Raw genomic sequence first — 12,185 nt, 5'->3', positions numbered from 1 at the left:
TGACGCGTACAGTGCCGTCCAAAATTCCGAGACCACTTTCTCCTTCACTTGAATATAACAGCAAAGCATTGTGGGAGAGAAAAATAAAGCACTAAACGCTCAAATCAAACGTTTAGTTTTGAATGTTTTTTATTTTTATTTCTACGACTGACTCTTGACATCTAAACGGTGCGATCATCGATGTTTACCACGTTGCTTATTTCCGTGCAACCGTCAGTCTGAGTAGTGTGTGGCTGAATCACTTCGCCCCACGAGCCGTGTACAACTCATACTTACCTGGCAAGGGAGATACCATGATCAAGAAGGTGGTTCACCCAGGGCGAGGTATAGCCATTGCACTTCGGCTGTATTGACCCCTGCGAATTCCCCAAATGTGGGAATCTCGATTGCATAATTTCTGGTAGTGGGGGACTGCGTTCGCGCTCTCCCCTGATTAAATGTTGAACAATAAATGAATATCATCGAATGGTGATGATCAGAGTTGGTCATAGGTCCTGTATTGAAGTTAAGAGTAATAGCTTCTGAAGTAAGGACATATTCTTTTATTAAGGAAATGACCAGACCATCATATTGTAAGTGTATTTACTGGGGATCTGATTATTCTGACACCACACAAATGCACTGAAGGTATGAATGTAAGTTATTACTGATGGCGAGTACGGATTAAGATGTTTCAGTATTAAAACATGGATGCATGGATGTAGCCTAATATGAGGTTACTGTGCTGCCTGCATCTCCCATTTTTTTAAAGTAAATTCAATCAGTGAATATAGTTACTAACAGTGGCTCCAAAAATATATTGGATATTGGATATGAAAGAAAAAGCTAAATTTATTTCTCTAATACAAATATTGTTCCGTTGTAATTGAAAAATAAATATTATTTCATGTGAAGATGGAGTGTCTTGGTGTTTATTTCAATGCCTGTCTGTATTATTCAACACTTCTGACTCTAGGGATCTTATTCTTTGTACTTTTACCTGCCTCACTAACAAAGATCAACTGTCAGATCAGCTGGAGCCATAAAAAACTACTCTTTGACTAACTGTTCACAACTCATTAACATTGAGTCTTTGAATGACGTCAAAAGTAAAACATAAACCACAGGCTTATAATGTACGTGTGTCCAGCTGTATTGGAACTTTGCATCAGCCAAAATGTACTTAATATTTTACTTGTTCATTTTAATGGGAAAAGTGTTTTATTCTCATTAGTAATTCCACTCTTTTACCACTTGAACGCGCAATAAGAAGTTGTATCTGCTCAGTCTCTTGTGTGGCTGCACCTATAGGCATTTTCTAAATTCCAATTATGTTCCAGACCCAATTTTTCTCCAGGGACATTTTCTGACAAAGGTGACTGTGTAGAAAAGCTGTGTAGTTTGCGTGCCACTCAGAAATGTGAGGGTTTTTTTTTTACGTCTGTAGTCACAATGCCAACAATGCTGTTGGCTGGTACTGAGGTCAATCTGAAAACTCTTACATAACCCCTCCCTTTTCCTAGAAGTATACCCAACCCATTCTACTACAGGACAGACCCCAGCTGAATCCAACTTTATTATATAAAAAAGTAAATAATACAAGAAATTGTAGTCACAGTTTGCTTTAAAGAAAACTATGCTAGACACAGTTTCATAATCAATTGCATGTGATGATACAGTAATGTTTAGTGTCAATACAACCATTTTTCTAGTTATTTTTTTCATTCAGGTCACATGCATGTCAGATTAGATGCTTTATTGTTTTATAATGACAAGTTAAGTGAATCAAATCAATAGCTCTTTGTATTGCCCTGAAAGTCAGATTTTGTGAAGCACATTTGAATATTTTCAGTAAATGTACTTTATTTTGTCTTGAAAATTTGAAATAGCTATTACACTCTATATTTTTTCTGCTCAGTAAATAATGTTTTTAAGCATGGGAGTGAGTTAATAGTAATTATAACGATGTAAATTGTCTTACAGAATGTTTAGTTGGTTATCTCCTGCTTTTTGCTACTCATCCCCTACAATCCCCTTCCATCACCCTGTCCTTATGTTTTTTTTGTAAACCTGTGTGGATTTGTACAATATTTTGTCTTCCACACTTCTAAATAATTGTGTAATGACTGTGTGCATCCACCAGCAGGCGCCCCAGCTGCTGTTGTGTTGTCTTAGTTAACGTCACTTTACGTTGTTTCTCTTATAGTCGACGGGTTAAAGTAAAGCTGTCACTGGAAACATCACCACTATTTATCTTGTAGTTATAAGAAGTGGAGATTGTATATTAAATTATGTATGGCGCCACTGAACGAAGATGTTTATGTGAAAACAGTGTTTCCGGAAGTAGCGTACCACGTGACGCGTACAGTGCCGTCCAAAATTCCGAGACCACTTTCTCCTTCACTTGAATATAACAGCAAAGCATTGTGGGAGAGAAAAATAAAGCACTAAACGCTCAAATCAAACGTTTAGTTTTGAATGTTTTTTATTTTTATTTCTACGACTGACTCTTGACATCTAAACGGTGCGATCATCGATGTTTACCACGTTGCTTATTTCCGTGCAACCATCAGTCTGAGTAGTGTGTGGCTGAATCACTTCGCCCCACGAGCCGTGTACAACTCATACTTACCTGGCAAGGGAGATACCATGATCAAGAAGGTGGTTCACCCAGGGCGAGGTATAGCCATTGCACTTCGGCTGTATTGACCCCTGCGAATTCCCCAAATGTGGGAATCTCGATTGCATAATTTCTGGTAGTGGGGGACTGCGTTCGCGCTCTCCCCTGATTAAATGTTGAACAATAAATGAATATCATCGAATGGTGATGATCAGAGTTGGTCATAGGTCCTGTATTGAAGTTAAGAGTAATAGCTTCTGAAGTAAGGATATATTCTTTTATTAAGGAAATGACCAGACCATCATATTGTAAGTGTATTTACTGGGGATCTGATTATTCTGACACCACACAAATGCACTGAAGGTATGAATGTAAATTATTACTGATGGCGATTACGGATTAAGATGTTTCAGTATTAAAACATAGATGCATGGATGTAGCCTAATATGAGGTTACTGTGCTGTCTACCATTTTTTAAAAGTAAATTCAATCAGTGAATATAGTTACTAACAGTGGCTCCAAAAATATATTGGATATGAAAGAAAAAGCTAAATTTATTTCTCTAATACAAATATTGTTCCGATGTAATTGAAAAATAAATATTATTTCATGTGAAGATGGAGTGTCTTGGTGTTTATTTCAACACCAAGACACTTCTGACTCCAGGGACCTTATTCTTTGTACTTTTACCTGCCTCACTAACAAAGATCAACTGTCAGATCAGCCAGAGCCATAAAAAACTACTCTTTGACTAACTGTTCACAACTCATAAACATTGAGTCTTTGAATGACGTCAAAAGTAAAAAATAAACCACAGGCTTATAATGCACGTGTGTCCAGCTGTATTGGAACTTTGCATCAGCCAAAATGTACTTAATATTTTACTTGTTCATTTTAATGGGAAAAGTGTTTTATTCTCATTAGTAATTCCACTCTTTTACCACTTGAGTGCGCAATAAGAAGTGGTATCTGCTCAGTCTCATGTGTGGCTGCACCTATAGGCATTTTCTAAATTCCAATTAGGTTTCAGACCCAATTTTCTTCAGGGACATTTTCGGACAAAAGTGACTCTGTAGAAAAGCTGTGTAGTTTGCGTGCCACTCAGAAATGTGAGGGGGTTTTTTTACGTCTGTAGTCACAATGCCAACAATGGTGTTGGCTGGTACTAAGGTCAATCTGAAAACTCTTACATCAGATGTCTTCAACAGGGCGTCCGCGGAGGTACTGAAGGGGGGTCGCGAAATTTTTGGTTGATTAGACAATTGTTCTTTTTTTTCCCCACAAATTTAAATGTCTTTAAATACACATTAACATGAATCTGTGAATTATTGTAATGGCTCAGTGTTGTATGCAAGATGTATGTTTATAAATGGCATTGGCACGGCCACCCTGTACCTCGCACATGTTTAAAATACAAACATGAATATATGAATCTGTGTATTATTTGAATAGCTTAGTATTGAATGCACAATAACAGGGTAGCTATGTTTATACATGACACTAGGCCCAGTTTAATATAAAACACAATTTTATACAATATATATAGTAGGTGGTCCCTGCTCCATCTCTCCATCAGTTTGGGGGTCCTTGGCCTGAAAAACGTTGAAGACCCCTGTCTTACATAACCCCTCATTTTTCTTAGAAGTAGACCCAACCCATTCCACCCCATTCTACTACAGGACAGACCCCAGCTGAATCCAACTTTATTATATAAAAATGTAAATAATACAAGAAATTGCAGTCACAGTTTGCTTTACACAAAACTATGCTAGACACAGTTTCATAATCGAATGTATGTGATGGTACAAATATATTGAATTTCAATACAACCATTTTTCTATTATTTTGTTTCATTCAGGTCACATGCAGGTCAGAAAAATGCTTTATTGTTTTATAACGACAAGTTAAGTTTATTAAATCTATAGCTCTTTGTGTTGCCCTGACAGTCAGATTTTGTGACGCACATTTGAATATTTCTAGCAAATGTCCTTTATTTTGTCTTGAAATTTTGAATTAGCTATTCCAGTCTATAATTTTTCTGCTCAGTAAATAATGTTTTTAATCATTAAAAGTGTTAAAACTGCTTTGTAATGTTCTTTAGCCATTATTTACTCGCGCACTTTGTAGTCTGGCTTTCTTGAAGAAAATTGTACTTTCTTGATTCTTGTTGTTCTGGGTTTGTACCCTCATGGTTGAATGCACTCATTGTAAGTCGCTTTGGGTAAAAGCGTCAGCTAAATGTAATGTAATGTAATAATGTAACTCTCAATAGTTTGTGTAAGAAAATAAGATTCAATATTGACAGCGAATTAAAGCCTCATTCAGAGGAGAACATCAATAGATAGTCAGTGGGTCGACTTTTCTCATCTTGTAGACCAAAGAGTAATAGAAACATAAGTTCTCACATTTCTGTATCATGTATCACTGAATGCTCAAGTAGTTTCCGGTTAAAGCATTTAATGAACGTGTCTTGTTATAAAACTTGTGCGGATTTGTACAATATTTTGACTTCCAACACTACTACATTATGGAGTAATGTTTGTGTGCATCCACCGGGTGGCGTCACAACTGCTATTGTGTTGTCTTAGAATACGTCACTTTACGTTGTTTCTCTTATAGTAGACGGGTTAAAGTAAAAGTGTCACTGGAAACGTCACCACTATTTATCTTGTAGTTATAAGAAGTGGAGTTTGTATATTAGATCATTTATGGCGCCACTGAACGAAGATGTTTATGTGAAAACAGTGTGTCCGGAAGTGGAGTATCACGTGACGCGTACAGTGTAGTCCAAAACTCTGAGACCACTTCCTCCTTCACTTGAACGGGGAAGTGGTCTCACACTTTTGGACCCTACTGTAAAACAATACAGCAAAGCATTGTGGGAGAGAAAAATAAAGCACTAAACGCTCAAATCAAACGTTTAGTTTTGAATGTTTTTTATTTTTATTTCTACGTCTGATTCTTGAAATCTAAACGGTGCGATCATCGATGTTTACCACGTTGCTTATTTCCGTGCAACCATCAGTCTGAGTAGTGTGTGGCTGAATCACTTCGCCCCACGAGCCGTGTACAACTCATACTTACCTGGCAAGGGAGATACCATGATCAAGAAGGTGGTTCACCCAGGGCGAGGTATAGCCATTGCACTTCGGCTGTATTGACCCCTGCGAATTCCCCAAATGTGGGAATCTCGATTGCATAATTTCTGGTAGTGGGGGACTGCGTTCGCGCTCTCCCCTGATTAAATGTTGAATAACAATTTTAAACTTTTGAACGATGAAGATTAGAGTCGTTCACAGGTTCTGTTTAACAGTCTTGTATTACACAGCTGCTTCTAAAATATATTGAATGTGAAAGAAAAATCTAAGTTTATTTCTCTAATACAAAGTATTGTTTCTTTGAATTGAGAAATAAATATTATTTTATGTGAAGATGGAGTGTCTTGGTGTTTATTTCAATGCCTGTCTGTATTATTCAACACTTCTGACTCCAGGGACCTTATTCTTTGTACTTTTACCTGCTTCACTAACAAAGATCAACTGTCAGATCAGCCGGAGCCATAAAAAACTCCTCTTTGACTAACTGTTCACAACTCATAAACATTGAGTGTTTGAATGATGTCAAAAGTCAAAAAGAAACCACAGGCTTATAATGTATGTATGTCCAGCTGTACTGGAACTTTGTATCAGCCAAAATGTACCTAATTCTTTACATGTTAATTTTAATGGGAAAAGTGTTTTATTCTCATCTGTAATTCCACTCTTTTACCACTTGAGCGCGCAATAAGAAGTTGTATCTGCTCAGTCTCTTGTGTGGCTGCACCTATAGGCATTTTCTAAATTCCAATTATGTTCCAGACCCAATTTTTCTCCAGGGACATTTTCTGACAAAAGTGACTGTGTAGAAAAGCTGTGTAGTTTGCGTGCCACTCAGAAATGTGAGGGTTTTTTTTTACGTCTGTAGTCACAATGCCAACAATGGTGTTGGCTGGTACTGAGGTCAATCTGAAAACTCTTACATAACCCCTCCCTTTTCCTAGAAGTAGACCCAACCCATTCCACCCCATTCTACTACAGGACAGACCCCAGCTGAATCCAACTTTATTATATAAAAAAGTAAATAATACAAGAAATTGTAGTCACAGTTTGCTTTAAAGAAAACTATGCTAGACACAGTTTCATAATCAATTGCATGTGATGATACAGTAATGTTTAGTGTCAATACAACCATTTTTCTATTTATTTTTTTCATTCAGGTCACATGCATGTTAGATTAGATGCTTTATTGTTTTATAATGACAAGTTAAGTTAATCAAATCAATAGCTCTTTGTATTGCCCTGAAAGTCAGATTTTGTGAAGCACATTTGAATATTTTCAGTAAATGTACTTTATTTTGTCTTGGAAATTTGAAATAGCTATTACACTCTATATTCTGCTCAGTAAATAATGTTTTTAAGCATGGGAGTGAGTTAATAGTAATTATAACGATGTAAATTGTCTTACAGAATGTTTAGTTGGTTATCTCCTGCTTTTTGCTACTCATCCCCTACAATCCCCTTCCATCACAGTGTCCTTATGTTTTTTTTGTAAACCTGTGTGGATTTGTACAATATTTTGACTTCCACACTTCTAAATAATTGTGTAATGACTGTGTGCATCCACCAGCAGGCGCCCCAGCTGCTGTTGTGTTGTCTTAGTTAACGTCACTTTACGTTGTTTCTCTTATAGTAGACGGGTTAAAGTAAAACTGTCACTGGAAACGTCACCACTATTTATCTTGTAGTTATTAGAAGTGGAGTTTGTATATTAGATCATTTATGGCGCCACTGAACGAAGATGTTTATGTGAAAACAGTGTGTCCGGAAGTGGAGTATCACGTGACGCGTACAGTGTAGTCCAAAACTCTGAGACCACTTCCTCCTTCACTTGAACGGGGAAGTGGTCTCACACTTTTGAACCCTACTGTAAAACAATACAGCAAAGCATTGTGGGAGAGAAAAACAAAGCACTAAACGCTCAAATCAAACGTTTAGTTTTGAATGTTTTTTATTTTTATTTCTACGACTGACTCGTGACATCTAAACGGTGCGATCATCGATGTTAACCACATTGCTTATTTCCGTGCAACCGTCAGTCTGAGTAGTGTCTGGCTGAATCACTTCACCCCACGAGCCGTGTACAACTCATACTTACCTGGCAAGGGAGATACCATGATCAAGAAGGTGGTTCACCCAGGGCGAGGTATAGCCATTGCACTTCGGCTGTATTGACCCCTGCGAATTCCCCAAATGTGGGAATCTCGATTGCATAATTTCTGGTAGTGGGGGACTGCGTTCGCGCTCTCCCCTGATTAAATGTTGAATATCAAATTAAAACTAGTGAATGATGAAGATCAGAGTCGTTCACAGGTTCTGTATAACACAGTCCTGTATTAGACAGCTGCTCCTGAAATATATTGGATATTGGATATATGAAAGAAAAAGCTAAGTTTATTTCTCTAATACAAAGTATGGTTCCTTTGAATTGAGAAATAAGTATGATTTCATGTGAAGATGAAGTGTCTTGATGTTTATTTCAATGCTTGTCTGTATTATTTAACCCTTCTGACTCCAGTGATCATATTCTTTGTACTTGTACCTGCCTCACTAACAAAGATCAACTGTCAGATCAGCCGGAGCCATAGAAACTACTCTTTGACCAAGTGTTCACAACTCATAAAAATTGAGTGTTTGAATGACGTCACAAAGAAACCACAGGCTTATGACGTACGTGTGTCCAGCTGTATTGGAACTTTGTATCGGCCAAAATGTACCTAATTCTTTACATGTTAATTTTAATGGGGAAAATGTTTTATTCTCATGTGTAATTCCACTCTTTTACCACTTGAGCGCGCAATAAGAAGTTGTATCTGCTCAGTCTCTTGTGTGGCTGCACCTATAGGCATTTTCTAAATTCCAATTAGGTTTCAGACCCAATTCTTCTCCAGGGACATTTTCTGACTAAAGTGACTGTGTAGAAAACCTGTGTAGTTTGCGTGCCACTCAGAAATGTGAGGTTTTTTTTGTTTACGTCTTTAGTCACAATGCCAACAATGGTGTTGGCTGGTACTGAGGTCAATCTGAAAACTCTTACATAACCCCTCCCTTTTCCTAGAAGTAGACCCAACCCATTACTACAGGACAGACCCCAGCTGAATCCAGCTTTATTATATAAAAAAGTAAATAATACAAGAAATTGCAGTCACACTTTGCTTTACAGAAAACTATGCTAGACACAGTTTCATAATCAATTGCATGTGATGATACAGTAATGTTTAGTGTCAATACAACCATTTTTCTATTTATTTTTTTCATTCAGGTCACATGCATGTCAGATTAGATGCTTTATTGTTTTATAATGTCAAGTTAAGTTTATCAAATCAATAGCTCTTTGTGTTGCCCCGAGAGTCAGATTTTGTGAAGCACATTTGAATATTTTCAGTAAATGTACTTTATTTTGTCTTGAAAATTTGAAATAGCTATTACACTCTATATTTTTTCTGCTCAGTAAATAATGTTTTTAAGCATGGGAGTGAGTTAATAGTAATTATAATGATGTAAATTGTCTTACATAATGTTTAGTTGGTTATCTCCTGCTTTTTGCTACTCATCCCCTACAATCCCCTTCCATCACCCTGTCCTTATGTTTTTTTTGTAAACCTGTGTGGATTTGTACAATATTTTGACTTCCACACTTCTAAATAATTGTGTAATGATTGTGTGCATCCACCTGATGGCGCTAGAGCTACTGTTGTGTTGTCATAGAGATAAGGTCACTTTACGTTGTTTCTCTTATAGTCGACGGGTTAAAGTAAAACTGTCACTGGAAACGTCACCACTATTTATCTTGTAGTTATTAGAAGTGGAGATTGTATATTAGATCATTTATGGCGCCACTGAACAAAGATGTTTATGTGAAAACAGTGTTTCCGGTAGTGGCGTGTCACATGACGCGTACAGTGCGGTCCAAAATTCTGAGACCACTTCCTTCTTCACTTGAGCGGGGAATTGGTCTCACACTTTTGGACCCTACTGTAACACAATACAGCAAAGCATTGTGGAAGAGAAAATGATTGCACTAAACGCTCAAATCAAACGTTTAGTTTTTAATGTTTTTTATTTTTATTTCTACGACTGATTCTTGAAATCTAAACGGTGCGATCATCGATGTTTACCACGTTGTTTATTTCCGTGCAACCATCAGCCTGAGTAGTGTCTGGCTGAATCACTTCGCCCCACGAGCCGTGTACAACTCATACTTACCTGGCAAGGGAGATACCATGATCAAGAAGGTGGTTCACCCAGGGCGAGGTATAGCCATTGCACTTCGGCTGTATTGACCCCTGCGAATTCCCCAAATGTGGGAATCTCGATTGCATAATTTCTGGTAGTGGGGGACTGCGTTCGCGCTCTCCCCTGATTAAATGTTGAATATCAAATTAAAACTAGTGAATGATGAAGATCAGAGTCGTTCACAGGTTCTGTATAACACAGTCCTGTATTACACAGCTGCTTCTAAAATGTATTGGATATGAAAGAAAAAGCTAAGTTTATTTCTCTAACACAAAGTATTGTTCCTTTGAATTGAGAAATAAGAATGATTTCATGTGAAGATGGAGTGTCTTGGTGTTTATTTCAATGCCTGTTTGTATTATTCAACACTTCTGACTCCAGGGATCTTATTCTTTGTACTTTTACCTGCTTCACTAACAAAGATCAACTGTCAGATCAGCCGGAGCCATAAAAACTATTCTTTGACTAACTGTTCACAACTCATAAACATTGAGTTTTTGAGTGATGTCAAAAGTCAAAAAGAAACCACAGGCTTATAATGTACGTGTGTCCAGCTGTATTGGAACTTTGTATCAGCCAAAATGTACCTAATTGTTTACATGTTAATTTTAATGGGAAAAGTGTTTTATTCTCATCTGTAATTCCACTCTTTTACCACTTGAGCGCGCAATAAGAAGTTGTATCTGCTCAGTCTCTTGTGTGGCTGCACCTATAGGCATTTTCTAAATTCCAATTATGTTCCAGACCCAATTTTTCTCCAGGGACATTTTCTCACAAAAGTGACTGTGTAGAAAAGCCGTGTAGTTTGCGTGCCACTCAGAAATGTGAGTTGTTTTTTTTACGTGTCTTGAAATTTAGAAATAGCTATTACACTCTATATTTTTTCTGCTCAGTAAATAATGTTTTTAAGCATGGGAGTGAGTTAATAGTAATTATAATGATGTAAATTGTCTTCCAGATTGTTTAGTTGGTTATCTCCTGCTTTTTGCTACTCATCCCCTACAATCCCCTTCCATCACCCTGTCCTTGTGTTTTTTTTGTAAACTGTGTGGATTTGTACAATATTTTGACTTCCACACTTCTAAATAATTGTGTAATGACTGTCTGCATCCACCTGATGGCGCCAGAGCTACTGTTGTGTTGTCATAGAGATAAGGTCACTTTACGTTGTTTCTCTTATAGTCGACGGGTTAAAGTAAAACTGTCTCTGGAAACGTCACCACTATTTATCTTGTAGTTATAAGAAGTGGAGTTTGTATATTAGATCATTTATGGCGCCACTGAACGAAGATGTTTATGTGAAAACAGTGTTTCCGGTAGTGGCGTGCCACGTGACGCGTACAGTGCGGTCCAAAATTCTGAGACCACTTCCTCCTTCACTTGAGCGGGGAATTGGTCTCACACTTTTGGACCCATACTGTAAAACAATACAGCAAAGCATTGTGGGAGAGAAAATGATTGCACTAAACGCTCAAATCAAACGTTTAGTTTTGAATGTTTTTTATTTTTATTTCTACGACGGACTCTTGACATCTAAACGGTGCGATCATCGATGTTTACCACGTTGCTTATTTCCGTGCAACCATCAGTCTGAGTAGTGTGTGGCTGAATCACTTCGCCCCACGAGCCGTGTACAACTCATACTTACCTGGCAAGGGAGATACCATGATCAAGAAGGTGGTTCACCCAGGGCGAGGTATAGCCATTGCACTTCGGCTGTATTGACCCCTGCGAATTCCCCAAATGTGGGAATCTCGATTGCATAATTTCTGGTAGTGGGGGACTGCGTTCGCGCTCTCCCCTGATTAAATGTTGAATATCAAATTAAAACTATTGAATGCTGAAGATCAGAGTCGTTCATAGGTCCTGTATAACACAGTCTTGTTTTACACAGCTGCTCCCAAAAATATATTGGATAAGAAAGAAAATGCTATGTTTATTTCTCTAATACAAAGTATTGTTCCTTTCAATTGAGAAATAAGAATGATTTCATGTGAAGATGGAGTGTCTTGGAGTTTATTTCAATGCCAGTCTGTATTATTTAACCCTTCTGACTCCTGTGATCGTATTCTTTGTACTTTTACCTGCCTCACTCACAAAGATCAACTGTCAGATCAGCCGGAGCCATAAAAAACTCCTCTTTGACTAACTGTTCACAACTCAAATTTTTTATTAGCTATTACACTCTATATATTTTTTCTTCTCAGTAAATAATGTTTTTAAGTATGGGAGGGAGTTAATAGTAATTATAACAT

The 12,185-nt window shown here is 37.5% G+C and overlaps 6 non-coding genes across 6 annotated transcripts; all 6 read left to right on the top strand.

Moving 5' to 3' along the window:
- Nucleotides 1-268: 268 nt before the first annotated feature.
- LOC117752295 lies at nucleotides 269-432 on the top strand. Its single transcript, XR_004612035.1, has one exon. It is a non-coding gene; the product is annotated as a U1 spliceosomal RNA (small nuclear RNA).
- Nucleotides 433-2,603: 2,171 nt separating this feature from the next.
- LOC117752294 lies at nucleotides 2,604-2,767 on the top strand. Its single transcript, XR_004612034.1, has one exon. It is a non-coding gene; the product is annotated as a U1 spliceosomal RNA (small nuclear RNA).
- Nucleotides 2,768-5,675: 2,908 nt separating this feature from the next.
- LOC117752328 lies at nucleotides 5,676-5,839 on the top strand. Its single transcript, XR_004612068.1, has one exon. It is a non-coding gene; the product is annotated as a U1 spliceosomal RNA (small nuclear RNA).
- Nucleotides 5,840-7,784: 1,945 nt separating this feature from the next.
- On the top strand, nucleotides 7,785-7,948 carry LOC117752326. The gene has a single exon (XR_004612066.1). It is a non-coding gene; the product is annotated as a U1 spliceosomal RNA (small nuclear RNA).
- Nucleotides 7,949-9,892: 1,944 nt separating this feature from the next.
- Nucleotides 9,893-10,056, top strand: LOC117752315. The gene has a single exon (XR_004612055.1). It is a non-coding gene; the product is annotated as a U1 spliceosomal RNA (small nuclear RNA).
- Nucleotides 10,057-11,570: 1,514 nt separating this feature from the next.
- Nucleotides 11,571-11,734, top strand: LOC117752304. Its single transcript, XR_004612044.1, has one exon. It is a non-coding gene; the product is annotated as a U1 spliceosomal RNA (small nuclear RNA).
- The last annotated feature ends 451 nt before the right edge of the window (nucleotides 11,735-12,185 follow it).

This window comes from Hippoglossus hippoglossus, chromosome 18 (assembly GCF_009819705.1).
Source record: "Hippoglossus hippoglossus isolate fHipHip1 chromosome 18, fHipHip1.pri, whole genome shotgun sequence".
Taxonomy (NCBI): domain Eukaryota; kingdom Metazoa; phylum Chordata; class Actinopteri; order Pleuronectiformes; family Pleuronectidae; genus Hippoglossus; species Hippoglossus hippoglossus.
This window is presented reverse-complemented; position numbering and strand designations above follow the sequence as displayed.